The 14,444-nt window shown below is 47.8% G+C and overlaps 1 protein-coding gene across 1 annotated transcript in view; it reads left to right on the forward strand.

Annotated features, from left to right (window-relative positions):
• mei1 (meiotic double-stranded break formation protein 1) overlaps positions 1–14,444 on the forward strand; it is a gene marked incomplete at both ends in the record, with an annotated part of 379,667 nt that overhangs the window by 52,443 nt on the left and 312,780 nt on the right. The gene's annotated exons all lie outside the window — the stretch shown is intronic.

Raw genomic sequence — 14,444 nt, forward strand, 5'->3', positions numbered from 1 at the left:
CTCTCTCTCTCTCTCTCTCTCTCTCTCTCCTTCCTCTCTTCCATCTCTCTTCCATCTTTCTCCTCCCCCTGTTTCTCTCAGTCTGTCTGGCTCTCATCTCTGCTGCCTCATAAATTCTGCTTTAATCAAACATATCTGTGAGTCCCTCCTGACTTGGCTGTTTGATCTGCTCCATAGAACATAGGTCTGGACTCTGCTTGTTTCCTCTACACTGCATATCTTTCTCTCTCTCTCTCTCTCTCTCTCTCTCTCTCTCTCTCTCTCTCTCTCTCTCTCTCTCTCTCTCTCTCTCTCTTTCTATGTCTCTCTCTCACTCTCTAAAGAGCTTGTTCTGGGCTCTTGCTGTCATTTTACAATATGTAGACAATATTATAAATATCTCTGTGCCTCTCTCTCTTTCCATTGTGTAGGTGTCTGTGTGTCTCTCCCACTCTCCTCCCTCATTTGTGTAGGTGTCTGTATCTCTCCCCCACTCCTCCCTCCCTGGTGTGTGTGTGTGTGTGTGTGCATGTGTGTCTATGTATCCCTGCCTCCTGCGTCTAATCAGAGTCCCTTGTTGCATCTAAATCAGATTTTCTCTGTCCTGACTGCGCCGCTACTCGACAAGTCAAAGTGTTTTCATCTGCTGTGCTCCAACCCAGCCGCTCTCCTTGGGACCTCTTTGTTAATGTCAGTCAACAGAGTTGCTGCTGTTAAACAAGGCTTAGTCTCGCCTCGTCTCTGTCCCCCCCCTTACCCCCTCAGTCTGTATCGGTTCCTCCCTGCAGCCCATCTGTCTTCCTCATCCATGCTGACTTTGCTGGTGTCAATCGTCAGTGAAGGGCTTGTTAAGAATGTGTGTGTAGAATCAGTATATCATTGTCAAATTGGTTTGTTACAGCTTGTTATAGTTATCTTTAACTCATTGGGTGCCACCCTCTTTCCCCATCTGTACTTAATGGCGCCAGTGTTATTGACCATTTTAGCGATGTTTGCAGACCCATCGTGTGTTCTGTATTATAGCTATGGAGACAATAGTATGGCTCATTTGACAGGCATTGTTCATAGTCCATCACTGACTAATCAGTTCATTTCTACATACTGTAGTTTGTGCGCTATTACACGCTAAACATCGCCCATTTCCAAAATAATCCAGTCTTTTTTCATAGATCGCGAGATATGCCGCGTTATATGCAATATGCCCAAATCGTTCTGGTTGATCGCCTGAAACCCCAAATACTTCCAAATCAAAGGTATATACCATGTACATAATGTGTCTTCACAAAATCATCAAGGGGGGGGGGGTGGTCGTTTTAACTAGAAACTGCGATCGTGCTTGTCGAGCATGTTTTACGTCCAGTACACGACGGTACAGAAGCATGTTTTACGTTAAAAAAATACCAGCAGGTTACCTAAGATAGACTTTACCTCAGTCAGAAGGTACTCCAAAATGAATAAATCCCAGTCGATCCCATGGCGATCGCAATTACTCGTGTATATTGGGCATGTCTACCATACGGGAAAGAATAGCTCTGAGGCACCAAATCTTCCACCGATTGCTATGTTGTGATCCACTCCTAGGTGGAAAGAGCCGGAGGTAAACTCGGTACTGGGGACAAGTGATATCCCCAGTTCAAAAGGTAGGCGATACTGCGACCTGGTGAGATTCGATCCTCATTGCAATTCCAATGTAGGCAGATGAGCCAGAGAGACCTAGGGAGCTCCGGCTGAGTGTTTAGAACGGGGATCAAAGGAAAAAAATCAAAGGATCTAAAAACGAGATATTACGTTTTTGGCACTCAACGCTTGGCGGCGAAACTCGAGATATTACGTTTTTGGTGCCCAATGATTTAAGGCTCATTTTGAAAATCCTGTGGAGTCGTATCCGCTCGGCTCACAACACAGCAGTAGTGTCTGGAACACGGACATTGCAACATAGCAAGGCTAGCGTGCCTATTTTGCGACCCAAAACAAATCCCTGCTGTGTTATTACGCAACGGGTCAAATGCATCTAACATGCTTTGCAATCCTCGCCATTCCTTTATGACCACGTCGCGTTAAAGACCGAAATTAACGTTACGTTAGCGTAAGCTAACAACAAGCTAACCCTGTTCAGAGCCATAGAGAGAACAGCAGACGGGCAGAGTAAGGACTGGGGAAGGGGGGGGGGACAGGCATTCTCCCTTCTGTGTGTGTGTGCGTTTGAAAAGATCAGATGAAGTTTGATTGATTGATTGATTGATTGAAAAGTTTATTAACAGATTGCAGAATGGGTACAGTACAGTACAGCTCAATACATACAATTGTTAAGGGGATGCAGACCAGAGAAAGACTTTCGTCTTGTTTACATCAGGGTCCCCCATTTTCAATTCATCATAACATATATGACATACATAACATACAGATAGACATTACTGCTACATCTATACATTTATGACATATCAGATTTGCAAATACAGTACTGTTTGTGATACAAAAGTGTCCAGAAAAAGAGTGTATATACATTTGGCGTAGAAACTGTACATTGGAGGAGGTTGGGTGGGTGGGGTGGGGTTGGGTGGGCGGGTGAGGGCTGTACATTGGAGGGGGGGGGGGGGGTTGGGTAGGGGACACACACACATTTTACACTGTACATTGGAATACTGACAAAGCCTTACTTGGTCATTTACTGTACAACTAGGTTAGGACATTTGTAGGGGCCAGTTTCGAATTGCAGTCTCACGTAGGTGTTTTTTGAGAGTGTTTTTGAAAGTGGGTAGTGATTCACATTCCTTTACAGCTTTAGGTAGGGCGTTCCACATTGATGTGGCATAATTGCAAAACGTGTTTAGTCCCTTGTTTGAGCCGAATCTGGGTTTTACATGATTTGTGGAGCTCCCTCTGGTGTTGTGATCGTGGTATTCACTGACCTTTGGGAAGTATTTTGACATGTACATGGGTACCTTGGTCGCGTAGTGTATCTTGTAGACCAGGCCCATTGCAAGTTGCTGTACTCTGTCGTCTACTCTAAGCCATCCTAGGTTGTCAAAGTGGGCAGGGGTGAGGTGGGTTCTAGGAGTCAGGTCAAGCAGTCAACCTCTGTAGCACCATGCTGCCCTACTGTCAGTCTGGGGAGGGTGTAGACTACAACATGCTGCCCTACTGTCAGTCTGGGGAGGGTGTAGACTACCACATGCTGCCCTACTGTCAGTCTGGGGAGGGTGTAGACTACCACATGCTGCCCTACTGTCAGTCTGGGGAGGGTGTAGACTACCACATGCTGCCCTACTACCAGTCTGGAGATTTGAATCGTCATTTTCTTGTGCACAATCTCACCTCCTTTTTCTCACACACACACATACACACACACACACACACACACACACACACACACACACACACACACGCACGCACGCACACACACATGCACACATATCATGCACACATACACACACACACACACACACACACACACACACAGCAGGTCTCTTGAAGACTAGATGTTTTATTGAGAAACTGGGTACATACTTGTAGAATAAAATAAGGTAACACACACACAATCTCTCTCTATATATACACATGGGTTTATAGTACTCGTGTTGTACCTTTCCTCCATGTATTGAATGTGTTCTGTGGAAAGTCGGAGGGTGTTCCATTGGTGGAATGGGTTGTATGACTTCTACGGTTTATTAGAGGTGATGTGTGTACCGGTGTGTGTGTGTCTACTGGTGTCTGTGCATGCGGAATTTGGGAATACAGGTTGTGAGTTGGGTTTGTTGTTAGGTGTGTAGATGCTTTTTCTTTGTTCTTTGTATTGATGTTTTTTTTTAAGTCAAAAGTATCTCTCACACACACACTTTCTCTGACTTTCTCTCTACTTCTACTTTTCTATAACTCACTCTCTCTTAACTAGGGCCCTATGGGATAGTGGAATCGCAGACGATTTCACGGAATTTAGAAAGAAAAAGTGGTACCTGTATTTCAACATATAGTAATATTTTTATGGCGTTTTTGAAGAGGACAATTTAGTCCCTTATGGTAAGTGTTGTGAAGGGCCAGATTAAACCGAATATATATTTATTTATATATATATATTTAATTGTATTTGTATATTCTCTAATATTCCCTGATATCCCTTGTATATTCCTTGTACAATATGCATTGAATATCCATTCTAGCCTACTGAACTTCCCATAATAGTCTCCATTCTACTATTGGTCGAGACCTTGGTGCCAGGCTGCCATACCCCCAGACCCAGTTCAAACGTACCGCTCAACATGTACGAACAAGTCCTAGTTCCGCGTAGGAATCTGGCTACCGCACCACTAATGGGACTATTTGTTCATAGTGCGTATATATACTGCGCTACTAAAGTAGGACTTCCTTTTCAGTCCAGTTTCTTACCCTCCAATAGAGTCACAGACGTAAAGCCTCCCCGCGACGCCACGTGTGGGAGTAAGGCCAAGTTCGGCTTACCATCGGTATTGAGACATCGTGTATATTAATATTTGAATAGTCATATTTGGCACTATATCGTCGAGTTGGACGTAGTCTATTAAGCTAATAATAGTCTGTTAATATATAGTGCTTCGTGCGGTGAGAATACTACCGTAGTCAGTACCCCATCGTTTCGGGCAGAGAACTGGCTGCTTATCCAGGGTGGTTGACCCCACGTGAAGCTGCACCCGAGGAGCCCCAGAGCCGACGAGCGAGTGGACCTGTATACCGGATTATTCTACCGACGACAGCCCGCCTTCCCCGGCACGGATTATGCTTTGTATACGTTGATTATTCCATGGATAAAGACCCCCGACACTGCCGTGTGTTGGAACCCCCCCCCCTGGAGAGGACGCAAGGTGAGGAGACGCTCTGCAAGACGAGGTCGCTTCACGTCTCTCCCCCGTGGACCGGAGAGAGCCGGCTCACAGAGAGTCCACCTGCTTTCATCTGTGGTCCAAGGATCGCCGGCGCATTGAACGGCACTACAGTGGGTTCACCTGGGATACCCTTGGCCGGATGAGGCAGCCGGATTCTACCCCCCCCCCCCCCTTCCTACTCCTGTCGGCTTACAAGCGACCGGATTAACCCCCCCTAGTGTATCCAGTATATAATCATTAAAGTATCATTGCTGTTATTCCTTAAACTATTCCAGGTCGTATATGTACCACCTGCGCCTTCAGAGATTGGACATTCTCTATTGATATACCGACGAATACTCTTGCCATAAAAGTGCATACTAATTCCCATTCATAAATGTGATTGATTTGATTAAGTGCTTGCTCTACACACCATCGCTGTGTAGAAATAAAGACCTATTTCTAATTCGTACATTTGTGTTGGATCCGTTTCATCTACGTGACAGTGTTCATCATAATATATTTATGCCGAGTACTGGGTGGCCGAATATTAAGTACAAAGGTAGTGGTAGTAAGTATCATATCTAGTAATACAGTCAGGGAATTGTACCCCTCAGTTACAATTGGTCCTTCGAGCCGGAGGGTAATTAGTGTAATATTAATATAGTGTTATTAATATTGAAATGGCCTATGATGAACACTCCACGAAACGATCCTCCTAACCAACGCCCGCAGCGCGAACGACGGCTCCCTCAGTACTTAGAGGCTTACGCTGTCAGTCAACAACCTAGTCTTCTACTAACAGTAAACGCGGTAAAACTAGAAAGTAAAGGTATGTCTAACCCCAACGCCCAGACTACCCCGACCATAGAGGCCCCTACGGGTTCTAATGTAACTGACCAAGTTCACGGTGGGGACCAGTGGGAACCAGACATGACTTCACACCCCGCCAGTACTGAAGAAGTAGTCCCCGATGAGTCCCGGGAGGAATACAACGCTACCGAGAGAGAACTCGGCACGGAAGAAGACGGGGAGAGCACCGTGGAGATAGAGCTCCAAGGCTCCGCAAGGAGTACCCCGAGGGAAGGCTCCCCTATACAACCGCCTTCTCCCAGCGAGGCAGAGAGGACCCTACAGCAGGCCTTCCTCATCAGCCTGAACGCCGCTGCTGAACGCGACCGACTGCAGATCCAGCAGCGGAGCGAAGAAGAGCATATACGTCTAGAAATAAGACGCATTCAGAGGGAAGAGAATGTGGCCCGAGACCGAGCAGACAGCCAGCGAGCAGCTGCTGGTGCTCTACGGGACGCAGAGCGCGACAGACAGCAAGCGCAACTAATAGAACAGCTGATCAGACGGACAACACCCTCTCCCTCCGCCAGAGGCTCCAGGAACTCGTCTAGACACACCTCCAGGGCGGCATCCCCTAGCCGAGTAAACAACCCTGAACTTGACCAACAGACGAGGTCTATACCCCCCACAGACCACCTCCCCCCACCGGTCCAAGCGAGACCTAGCAACCGGGAAGGAGCAGCATATCCTGTGGAGAGGCTAAACCAGAGACTACAAGCACTGGATGACCTAACTGAAGACGAAGAGGAAGAGGAGGAGAACCACGACCGACGACAGCACAGTACTCTACCGGACCAGGAGGTCCGGTACAGCCCAGGCTATACTCCCGCGGAGCTGCGCTACAGACCCCCGACTCTATACACGGGTGAGCACGACGCACGACCCGCACCGAGGAACAGCACCTGGACAAGCGGGCCATGGTACACTGCCGGTACCAGCCCATACCAAGGAGCGGGAGGAGACTCGCCTAGGAGGCCTCTCCCCCAACGCTCGCCGATGTATCCACAGTCAGCGTCATACATTGGCACGCCTATGGTACCCGACTTCACCCAAGAGAACCGGGCCCAGTATACAGAACTCCGCATGTGTCTGGAGACCATGTTGGTGGATGTATTGGATGAACGCCACAAATACGCCATCCTACTGAAGCACTTAAAGGTACCCCGCGCACATAATATAGCGCTCGCCTACGCGACTTCCACCACCCCATACACAGCAGCGCTGGTAGCATTGGACCAGAGGTATGGGCGCATATGGGATTACGTGATCCAGGAGATCCGACACATCGACCGCTTACCCCCAGCAATAGACAATCGAGCACTGGACGACCTGTCCATCAGAGTGCAGTCCCTGGTAGGGATGTTGGGAGCGCAGAGAGAGAAGGGGAGGCATGAACTTTACGCCAACTCAAATGTGGAAAGGATCTTGGAGAAGCTGCCGCCCGCTCGACAGGAGCGTTTTAGGCGGCAGAGAGACCACCGAGACCCGAATGGCCCCGAACCGAACCTCCTCGATCTAGCGGACTTCCTGGCGAGAGAAGTCAGCAGCCTACGGCTAGATACATTCGGACGGAGCACCCCTGGCTCCAGAGAAGGAACCAGACGACTAAATGATGCAAGAAGATCGGTGACTGTGATGCACCAATCGGAGTCAGTACCGAGCAGCAGGAGCCACAGTACCCCCTCCAGAACGGAGAAGTGGAAGATAGTGTGCCCCTACTGTGAGAAAGAACACTGGCTAGCGCAATGTGACTCCTTCCCCAAGCTGAACGCGGAGGAAGCAAGTCAATGGATAAAGTCCAACAAGCGCTGTTTTCGCTGTGCGCGCTCACACATGGCAGCCGAATGCCGCTTAAAGAAAAGGTGCACCAAGTGCGATGGAGCCCATCTGGACATACTTCACGACAGTAACAGACGGCGCCCTTCACCCGCACCATCCAGCAGCAAAGCGAGCGTCATGTACATCGATCCCGCCAGCAGCAGTGGAGCCCGAGTACTCCTAAAAGTAGTGCGTGTGACACTAAGCTACCAGAATAAAGTCCTGGACACTTACGCCGTCCTCGATGACGGGTCAGAGAAGACCCTTCTGCTCGCCTCCGCTGCGGCCCAGCTAGGGCTGCGGGGAAGCGAAACCCAAATGACAATTCGGACAATAAGATGAGATTTGAAGACGATAAAGGGCGAGAATGTCTCATTCTCTATCGCAGCAAGCGGCCAGCCTGAGCGACGGTACCAGATTACAGACGCTTTCACCAGCCAAGAAATAGGACTGTCGCGGTACACATACCCCGTCGCCAAGCTGATGGAGAAATATGCACATCTGCGCAAGTTACCGATCCCGCTCATAGACAATGCTATGCCGACCCTGTTGATAGGCTCCGACCATGCAGACCTCATTGTCCCGATAGACCGGGTTCATACCGGACCCCGAGGCTGTCCTGCAGCAGTCGAGACCCGTTTGGGATGGACTCTCCAAGGCCCGCTCGCCAAATCTCTCAACCGAAGTACAGCCACTACATGTCTCCACTCCCGAGTCACAGAGGGAGAAACCGCACTCCTGCAACACGTAGAGCGGCTATGGACCTTGGAACAAATGCCCTTTAGGAACGGAAAGAAAGACATTCGCTCTAAAGATGACATTTACGCCATTCACCTCCTCGAGACAGGGACCAAGAGAGTCCCGGTCAACGGCGTGTTGAGATATGCCACGCCACTCCTGCGGCGAGAAGGAATGCCTACTTTCCACGCCAAGACAGACGCCACAGAACGGTACCTGCTGAACACGGAGCGGCGCTTAGCCAAGAACCCCGCCCAAGAGAGTGTATACCGCGCTGAGATTGAGAAGCTCATCACAGCGGGACACGTCACAAAGATGGACATTAAAGAGGCTGACCAGACCACTGAATCGTGGTACGTGCCTCACCACAAGGTCCATCACAACGGTAAAGACCGCATAGTATTTAACTGCAGCTACCAGATCGGATCCCAAAATCTGAATAAAGAGTTACTGCCCGGTCCCACACTCGGCCCCTCCCTACTCGGCGTTCTACTCCGCTTCCGCCAGGAAAAGGTGGCCATCAGCGGGGACATTAAAGGAATGTTCCTGCAGGTGAGATTAGTAGAGGAGGACAAGCCCCTGTTACGGTTCCTATGGAGAGAGAAGCCAGGAGATGAGCACCCAGCCATCTACCAATGGGAAGTCCCCCCCTTCGGAACGACGTGCAGCCCCTGCTGTGCTACATTTGCACTACAGAAACATGTAGCAGAGGACCCAGCAGCGGACGAAGAGGTCCGACACAGCGTAAAGAACAGCTTCTACGTAGACAACTGTCTACAAAGCCTTTCAACCCAGGAAGAAGCCGAGGCTCTCCTGATTAAACTCCGCGCCTCATTGATCAAAGGCGGCTTTGATCTCAGGCAGTGGGCCAGCAGCGATCCGCAAGTACTGCGCAGCCTCTCCTCCGAGGACAAGGCAGCCAGCAGCGAGACCTGGATGGCTACAATCCCGGGAGAAGCCCAGGAGATGACCCTGGGATTGGTGTGGCGATTCAAAACAGATTCGCTTCACTACAGACACAAGCCCCTGACTACGGAGCAGGGAAGGCCGGCGGCGGCGCCGACCACCAGACGGAGTGTGTACACAACACTCGCCCGACAATATGACCCGCTAGGATGTATTCTACCGTACACCACCAGGGCAAAAATGATTGTACGAGCATTGTGGGACAAGGACCAGGGCTGGGACGACCCCATTCCCGCACACCTTGCATCCACCTGGAGAGAGTGGGAGATGGAGCTCCACTCACTCCCAGGCGTTAATATGCGCCGAAGCTACTTCCCACCCACGGTGAGGCCAGAGACATGTAAAATGGACTTACACGTCTTCAGTGACGCCTCAGAGGTCGCATACGGATCAGTAGCCTACTTGCGGGCCCAAGAAAGGGGGGGAGAGATCTACACAGCATTTGTCCTCGCCCGCTCGAGAATAGCCCCACGCAAGCAACAATCTATCCCACGTCTAGAGCTCTGCGCAGCCCTAGCCGGAGCGCACCTAGCCACGCTCATCCAACGTGAGCTCACCATACCGGTGTCTAGAACAATCCTGTGGTCAGATTCCACGACAGTACTCGCCTGGATCAAATCGGACTCATGCAAGTACAAAGTCTTCGTGGGAGTCAGAGTCACCGAGATTCAAGACTTAACCGAAGAGTTAACCGGAGAAACAGAGTGGCGCTACGTTGATACAAAACAGAACCCAGCTGACGTCATTACCCGGGGAATGCCCCTAGATGACCTCACCCGTCGCAATGTCTACAGTGACGGCCCCGCATTCCTAAGACTCCCGGAAGGACAGTGGCCCATGCCTATCCCGAGGGAAGCAAGTCCAGAGGAGGTGGAAAATAAGAAGCCTGTGTTCTGTGGATTGAGCACTGTTATCTCCGCAGACCCCAACACACTCCTGATGGGGCGGCTAGATCCCGCGTTACCCCAGACAATGTACCGGCCTGAAGAAGCGAACGGCCGACGAATGTGGAGGTACAGTCAAGTATTAGCCGACAAGTTTTGGAGCAGTTTCCTACTGCACTACCTACCGTCTCTACAGACCCGCCAGAAGTGGGTAAAGGAGAGAGACAATTTGACAGAAGGAACAGTCGTCATGATTATTGATCAATCACTGCCCAGAGCCATGTGGCCGGCCGGCCGCGTAAGCAAAGTGATCACCGGTGCCGACGGCAAGGTCCGAGCAGCTGAAGTGCTTGTCCAGGGTCGCACTTACACCCGTCCCGTGGCGAGGCTCATAGAACTGCCCCGACTCCCAGACACAATCGATGATGACCATGACCCTATAACCCTATGACTTTGTGAAGTTGACTGACCCCTACAGCAAACCCTTATGTGTAAATAGACAACGCGATTAATCTGTCTCTGTTTAACTGATTAGGTCTGGGACCAATCAGGGGGTGGCTGTTGTGAAGGGCCAGATTAAACCGAATATATATTTATTTATATATATATATTTAATTGTATTTGTATATTCTCTAATATTCCCTGATATCCCTTGTATATTCCTTGTACAATATGCATTGAATATCCATTCTAGCCTACTGAACTTCCCATAATAGTCTCCATTCTACTATTGGTCGAGACCTTGGTGCCAGGCTGCCATACCCCCAGACCCAGTTCAAACGTACCGCTCAACATGTACGAACAAGTCCTAGTTCCGCGTAGGAATCTGGCTACCGCACCACTAATGGGACTATTTGTTCATAGTGCGTATATATACTGCGCTACTAAAGTAGGACTTCCTTTTCAGTCCAGTTTCTTACCCTCCAATAGAGTCACAGACGTAAAGCCTCCCCGCGACGCCACGTGTGGGAGTAAGGCCAAGTTCGGCTTACCATCGGTATTGAGACATCGTGTATATTAATATTTGAATAGTCATATTTGGCACTATATCGTCGAGTTGGACGTAGTCTATTAAGCTAATAATAGTCTGTTAATATATAGTGCTTCGTGCGGTGAGAATACTACCGTAGTCAGTACCCCATCGTTTCGGGCAGAGAACTGGCTGCTTATCCAGGGTGGTTGACCCCACGTGAAGCTGCACCCGAGGAGCCCCAGAGCCGACGAGCGAGTGGACCTGTATACCGGATTATTCTACCGACGACAGCCCGCCTTCCCCGGCACGGATTATGCTTTGTATACGTTGATTATTCCATGGATAAAGACCCCCGACACTGCCGTGTGTTGGAACCCCCCCCCCCCTGGAGAGGATGCAAGGTGAGGAGACGCTCTGCAAGACGAGGTCGCTTCACGTCTCTCCCCCGTGGACCGGAGAGAGCCGGCTCACAGAGAGTCCACCTGCTTTCATCTGTGGTCCAAGGATCGCCGGCGCATTGAACGGCACTACAGTGGGTTCACCTGGGATACCCTTGGCCGGATGAGGCAGCCGGATTCTACCCCCCCCCCCCCCTTCCTACTCCTGTCGGCTTACAAGCGACCGGATTAACCCCCCCTAGTGTATCCAGTATATAATCATTAAAGTATCATTGCTGTTATTCCTTAAACTATTCCAGGTCGTATATGTACCACCTGCGCCTTCAGAGATTGGACATTCTCTATTGATATACCGACGAATACTCTTGCCATAAAAGTGCATACTAATTCCCATTCATAAATGTGATTGATTTGATTAAGTGCTTGCTCTACACACCATCGCTGTGTAGAAATAAAGACCTATTTCTAATTCGTACATTTGTGTTGGATCCGTTTCATCTACGTGACAGTGTTCATCATAATATATTTATGCCGAGTACTGGGTGGCCGAATATTAAGTACAAAGGTAGTGGTAGTAAGTATCATATCTAGTAATACAGTCAGGGAATTGTACCCCTCAGTTACAGTAAGAGTAAGTATTTTTTTCAATCTGACATTACAAAAAAACTGAAAATCCATCAAAATCAGTGTTTTTGCTAATCATACATATGCTAGCCTGTTTTTTAACAATAATTTGTGATGCCATCACAAACACTGGCATTTAAAGGGTACAAAAAAATTCCTACATCAGAATGCAGGAAATGAAGTCTTTGTAACAAAACATTTCCTGGTGGGGGACCCTCCAATGCTTATTAGTTTGTGTGCGTTTGAACGTTTGCATGTTTCAACCATACATTTCCATAAAAAAATATTATAATAAAAAAGATTTTAATAATTGTTAAATATATTTTTTCTCCTATAATAGTGGGGGTCGCGGCTCTCTGACAACACCGTTATTTCGGGGGTCGCTGCCTGAACACTTTGGGAACCCCTGGTGTAGTGTATCTTGTAGATCAGGCCCATTGCAAGTTGCTGTACTCTGTCGTCTACTCTAAGCCATCCTAGGTTGTCAAAGTGGGCAGGGGTGAGGTGGGTTCTAGGAGTAAGGTCAAGTAGTTTGTTTTGTGATGTTTGTAATCTTGTTTTTAGTGCCTTTGAGGTGCTTTGGTACCATGAGGTGCAAGCATAGTCCAGTGTTTCCCATTAATTGCCTAGACTGTGGCGGCCCGCCACAGTTTTATAATGAACCAATTTTTTTTTTATAAAAATAAAAAAATATGAATTATTATTATTATTATTATTTTTATTTTTTTTAAATATAAAGTTTGCCAATAGGGATGTATCAGTAGTATTGGCAGTGGTAGTAGTCGTAATAGTCATCCAGTATATTCTTTTATTTTCAAAAAAATAAACGGGTAACCACTTTTGCTTAATTTCTTTGATGACTCAAATGTATGCTCTAGTCCAGGGGTTCCCAAACTTTTTAGGCCGTGACCCCCAAATAACGGTGTCAGAGAGCTGCGACCCCCGCTATTATAGGAGGTAAAAAAAAAAAAATAATAATAATTAAATCAAACGCACACACACTAATAAGCATTGGAGGCTTTTAACCAGGGCCGGACTGGGGAAATCATTCAGGCCAGGAAATATAGTGCAAAATATAGCCCCAGTCAGGCCACTTTTTAAGCAGGGGGTCTGGGAAATGTTTGTTGTTACAAAGACTTCAATTTTTTTATTTGTACCCTTTAAATGCCAGTGTTTGTGATGGCATCACAAATTATTGTTAGCAACAACACTGATTTTGATGGATTTTCTGTTTTTTTGTAATGTCAGATTGAAAATAATACAATCTTTTATTCAACTTCAGCCCTGATTATAACACCACATATTCATTTTATAATTCTAACCCTTTAAATGCCAGTGTGTGTGATGGCATATATTTGCAATATATCAAATGCAAAGTAGATTTTTCTGGGGGGGATTATTACAGGCTAGCATGTGTCAATGATTAGCAACAACAGTTTTTTGTAAGGGTCCCGCCTCTACCAATCACATGCGGCTCCCTTTGTGTGTGTGTGAGAGCAAGAGAGAGAGATAGTTCTCCAACTTGTGTGAGTTGCAGTGATCTCCTGGTTGTTCCCCACCTAGGTTATCTAACTATTGCGCTGCTGCAACTAGAAACACTGGCCTGCTTCTAAGTTCAGTGGCCTGACTGCATAAAAAAAGAAATATATATATATATATATATATTTTTTTTTATATTTTCTTTTGGAAATCATCTGGCAATAATCTAGTTCGTTGGTTGACTTTTTTGATTACATTGGATCATGCCATTTTGTCACAGGAAAGATTTGCCTCTAGGATGGAACCCAGGTATGTAATTTCATCTTTCCTTGTGACAATATTGTCACCCACTGTAACTGAGAAGCCGTCGGTCTTGCTGAGTTTGTTATTTGATCCAAAGAGAATGGACTCTGTTTTACCCAGGTGTAATGATAGTTTGTTATCAGCGAGCCAGGTGCAGATTCTGCCGAGTTCTGAGCTGAGGGTTTTTTCAACCTGTAACTTGTTCTTGTCAGAGACCAGCAGGGCTGAGTCGTCCGCGAACAAGAACAAGTTGCAGTCACAAGCTGATGACATGTCATTTTCATAAATTAAGAACAGTAGCGGTCCTAGTATGCTTCCTTGTGGAACACCACAGCTCACTGTGAGGGGGGGGTGGATAGAGTACCGTTTACCTCCACCATCTGTTCTCTCCCCTCCAGGTAGGATTGCATCCAGCTCACTGATAGACTATCAAAATCAATTGCTTTTAGCTTGTAAATCAGAATGGAGTGATTGACAGTGTCGAAGGCCTTTCGTAGGTCCACCATCACCATGCCGCAGTATTTGCCCACGTCCACCTCTTGTTTGATGTGGTCGTTCAAATAGAGAAGGTATGTGTCAATGGAGTTTGATGTTC

Source organism: Notolepis coatsorum (assembly GCF_963971535.1).
Source record: "Notolepis coatsorum genome assembly, chromosome: 14".
Classification (NCBI taxonomy): Eukaryota; Metazoa; Chordata; class Actinopteri; order Aulopiformes; family Paralepididae; genus Notolepis; species Notolepis coatsorum.